Here is a 5,000-nt window from a genome sequence, read left to right on the forward strand (position 1 = left end):
CATGTTCTTTGTTGTTGTTGTTGTTGGTGTTCGTTCTTGTGCCTGTTGTCGTTGTCGTAGTAGTAGTAGTTGTTGTTGTTATTGTTGTTGTCGTTGTTGTAATTGTTCTCGTCATTATCATTGTTTTCGTCGTCGTCGTCCTTGTTCTCGTTGTCGTTGTTCTCATCGTCGTCGCAGTTGTTGTTGTTGTTGTTGTGGTGGTGGTGGTGGTGATGATTGTTGATGTTGTTGTTATTGTTGTTTTTGTTTTTGTTGTTGTTGTTACCGTCGTGGTCGTCATCGTCATCATCGTCGTTGTCATCTTCATTGTTGTTATTGTGGTTGTTCTTGTCGTTGTTGTTGCTATTGTTGTCGTTATTGTCATCGTTATCGTTATCATCATCGGCGTCGTCGTACTTATTGTGGTTATTGTTATAATCGTTCGTGTTGTTGTTGTGGTTGTTGTTGTTGCTGCTGCTATTGTCATCGTCGTCATCATCGTCGTTGTCATCGTCGTTGTCGTCTTCGTTGTTTTTATTGTCGTTGTTTCGTTGTAGTAGTTGTTGTCGTTGTTGTTGTTGGTGTTGTTGTTGTTGGTGTTGTCATTATTGCTATTGTTCTCGTCATTATCATTGTTTTCGTCATCTTCGCCTTCATTGTTGTCGTTGTCGTTGTTGTCGTTGTTGTCGTTGTTGTCGTTGTTGTTGTTGTTGTTGTTGTTGTTGTTGTTGTTGTTGTTGTCGTTGTTGTTGTTATTGTCGTTGTCGTCGTCATAATCGTCGTTGTTGTTGTCGTCGTCATCATCATCATCATCGTTGTTGTTGTTGTTGTGGTGGTGGTGGTTGTTGTTGTTGTTGTTGTTGTCTTCATCATCATCATGTTGTTGTTGTTGTCGTTGTTGTCGTTGTCGTTGTTGCCGTTGTTGTTGTTGTTGTTGTTGTCGTCGTCGTCATCATGATCATCGTCGTTGTCATCTTCATTGTTGTTATTGTTGTTGTTCTTGTCGTTTTTGTTGTCGTTGTTGTCGCTGTCGTCGTTGTTGATGTTGTTCTCGTTATTGTCGTCGTTCTCTTCATTGTCGTTATTGTCATCGTGGTCGTCGTCATCGTCGTCATCGTCGTCGTGGTTGTTGTTGTTGTTGTTGTCGTCGTCGTCATCGTCGTCATCGTCGTCGTGGTTGTTGTTTTTGTTGTTGTTTTTGTTATTGTTGTTCTTGTTGTTGTTGCTCTTGTTCTTGTTGTTGTTTTTGTTGATGTTGTTGTTGTTCTTGTTGTTGTTCTTGTTCTTGTTGTTGATGATGATGATGTTGTTTTCACCGTCGTTATCATGTTCGTTGTTGTTGTTATTATTTTGTTGTTGTGGTTGTTGTCGTTGTTGTTGTTGTTGTTATTGTTGTTGTTGTTGTTGTTGTCATTGTTGTAATTGTTCTCGTCATTATCATTCTTTTCGTCATCGTCGTCATTGTTCTCGTTGTCATTGTTCTCATCATCGTCGTCGTTGTTCTTGTTGTTGTTGTTGTGGTGGTGGTGGTTGTTGTTGTTTTGTTTTGTTTTTGTTGTTGTTCTTATCGTCGTGGCCATCGTCGTCATCATCGTGGTTGTCATCTTCATTGTTGTTATTGTGGTTATTCTTGTCGTTGTTGTCGTTGTTGTTAATCTTGTTGTCGTTATTTTCATCGTTATCGTTATCGTCGTCGTCGTCGTTGTTGTAGTTGTTGTGGTTGTTGTTACGATCGTTAGTGTTGTTGTTGTGGTTGTTGTTGTTGTTGTTTATGTTGTTGTTGTTGTTGTTCTTGTTGCTGCTATTGTTGTTGTTTTTTGTTGTTGTTGTTGTTGTTGTTGTTGTTGTTGTTGTTGTTGTTGTTGTTGTGGTTCTTGTTGTTGTTGTTGTGGTGTTCATTGTTGTTGTTGTTGTTGTTGTTGTTGTTGTTGTTGTCATCGTCATCGTCGTTGTCGTCGTCGTCGTTGTCGTTGTCGTCATCATCGTCATTGTCGTCGTCATCCTTGTTGTTTTTGTTGTTGGTGTTGTTGATGTGGTTGTTGTTGTTGTTGTTGTTGTGGTTCTAGTTGTTGTGGTTGTTGTTTTGGTGGTTGTTATTGTCGTTGTCATTGTCGTTGTCGTCATCGTTGTCGTCCTCGTTGTCGTAGTCGTCATCGTTGTCGTCCTCGTTGTCGTCGTCATTTTCATCGTCATTGTTGTTGTTGTTGTTGTTGTTGTTATTTTTTTTGTTGTTGATGTTGTTGTTGTCGACGTCATGTAACATCCCAATTTTCTTAAATTCGGATGTTAATAGATCATTCCTATGAATCTCATATTCTCCTATGCATTATTTTGTTCTTCTGAAAATTCTATTCATTATGTGACTGCGGGCAATGTATTGGATTGGAGATAATATGACTTCTCCCCTGTCGAATTAAAGTGCATAACGTTTCGAATATTATTTGGAGTTACCGACTTGGTTTTGCAATTTTTTATAATGCCCGAAATTATTTTTAGTTAAGTTTTTAAATGCTTTTTGCGTGGTCTATTGCATTAAAACTATTTTTAAAATTTGCATTAGGTGGAACTAGGTTTCCTTTAGTATTTATTAGGATATTTATTTTATACTTATATATATATATCTATATTAGATTTTAATATATGTATCTATATATACCTATATATATATATTACTATATGCGTTTGTTTTTAATATACATATGTATGTATTTTTGTATACGTATTTTATCGTTATTATTTTTTTCTATTTGTTTTTTTCTAAAAAAATATATAGATATATATTATTTTAATACTTGCTTTTTCGTATTTTTACTTTAAAAAAAACTGGACTAGCCGGCCCAGCTGGCTAGGCCAGGCCGGACAGCACCACGTGCACCACGGGACTCCCAGCGAGCGAGCACCGCATGCATCCCACCGAGCCAGCTGGCTATGCTAGCTGTGCCAGCCCGCACCACGCACGAGCGAGCCCCAGGCTCCTGCCATGCTAGCTCAGCCAGCCCGCACCACCAGGCTTCTGCGGTCCTGCCCGAGCTTTGACCAGGGGGGCTCCACCCCACGTACCAGCACGTGCCTAGCACCCCAGCGATTCCATCGCTCCAGCCAACGAGAGGAACCGAGCCGCACCAGTATTCCATCCCGAGCAGGACTCCTCCTCCCAGGAGTCCTCCTCGTGTGGGAATAAGTCTCAGGGACCGAAGCCCCAGGAACCATAGCCCCTTCGCCTGAGAGATGCTGCCCGATTATTCCCCTGCTCCCGATTCGCCCCGCCTCGCACGCACCGCGCAACAGCCTCGAGCTTCGCAAGAACACGCCGCGCACGTCCGAGTTTGCCCGTGTTCGTCGGAGTTCGCGGAGCCGCCATAACCGGAGTCCGTTTGACCATCACTGGAGCATCATCGGAGGAGCCACACCGAGACGGTTCCGTTTTTCCCCGCTGTTCGTGGTGAGAACGCACGCACGAGCTGATTCATCAAACCCCGATGAACAGCTTCAGGACGAAATTTACTCTGTTCTTTATCTGTTTTTAGCTTTGTCATATTCTCGGTATAATTTTGAAACGCGTTTATCTTTTTACTCGTAACTCCGATTCAGGAAATTCTTTTTCCTGTGATCTCGTATTGATGAGTAGAACATGTTAGAACTGGTAGTTTTCAGTTTTCCTAAAACTAATTTTTTTGTTAAAACAGATTATTTTAAACCTACGAGAGGCCATATTTTGCAAACCGATCACCCGGTTTAGTTGATTCTTTTTGCGTTGTCATCGTATCAGCATGTAGATGATTTTATTCCTGCTCCCATGCTATTTATGCTTTGGTTTTAAACAAGTTGTTTTACTGCCGATCGTTTTTTTGGTGTTATGTGATTATGGTGATTGATTGGTGTGATTGTTTGCAACGTGTAGATTCTGCGGATTGCGACGTAAACTATTGTCAGGAGTGTGACTTTCTGAACCAGAATCAAGGCAAGTTACATGTTGATCATCCTTTACCTATTATTTTTCCATGCATGTAGTATTATACCACCCTATGAAAATTATGCATGTATAGGAATATTATCATTGCTATGCTATTGAGCTATATCTCTCGCCATTGAAGATCGTGGTATTTGTAGTTTTGCTATGCTATGTAGACGGGGCTTGGTTCCTGTATTCATTGAGATTATGTGAGGATTACTACAAAATAAATTTGAGTAGTAATTAAGGATTTAATTCACCTCTAGGCGGATATGGTATTGCTGGGTGGTTTCAAGAACATCATGGTATCTACCCTCTGAATGTAAGTGGATGCCGTCCAGGTTCAAAAGGATCAAACAGACTTAGTGACTAGTAGCTTCCTTGTGCGACCACTGGCTATTATGGGCTCTGGCTTAGTTGATCAGTCGTGGAAACCTTACCCGGATGTGCCAGCTGATGTAGCTATGATAGGTGGGATGGGCCTCCTGTGGGACTAGGTGACTGCTTCTGAAAGACTTCGTCTCAATCTTTGGGTTGGGTCCAGTGGGTACAACATACTAACCTCTGCAGAGTGTATAAACTAATCATGATTAGTCGTGTCCCCGGTTATGGACAATTTTTAGCAGCTAGTCCATTACAGTTGTTGGATGATCTTGACAGATGACTCACGTAATAAAATTTGATGGGAAACTTAATAATGGTCATAGGTTGGAGTTGGAGATGCCAATTCAACCATATGTGAGTTTTTGTAGCAAATAAATTAAAACTTGACTATTAGGTAGCTATGAGGATAAAATCAGCTTTCTGCAAAATAACCATCAGCCTTTCTCTTGTTATACTATGCATATACATGTAGGTCTGTTATATTACTTTTCCTGTGTAACTTGCCAATACATTCAAAGTATTGACCTATATGGCTGCAACGTATCATGTTGCAGGATATTCAGACGAGGAGTAAGGTACCGTTAGGGTCGCGAGTCTTCACTCAACATCGCCAGTGGGCTATGATGGGACTCATCGTTATTATTCTGCTACTTTTCCGCTGTTTGATAGAATAAAGCTAGCTAAG

This window comes from Hordeum vulgare, chromosome 4H (assembly GCF_904849725.1).
Source record: "Hordeum vulgare subsp. vulgare chromosome 4H, MorexV3_pseudomolecules_assembly, whole genome shotgun sequence".
In the NCBI taxonomy this organism is placed as follows: Eukaryota; Viridiplantae; Streptophyta; class Magnoliopsida; order Poales; family Poaceae; genus Hordeum; species Hordeum vulgare.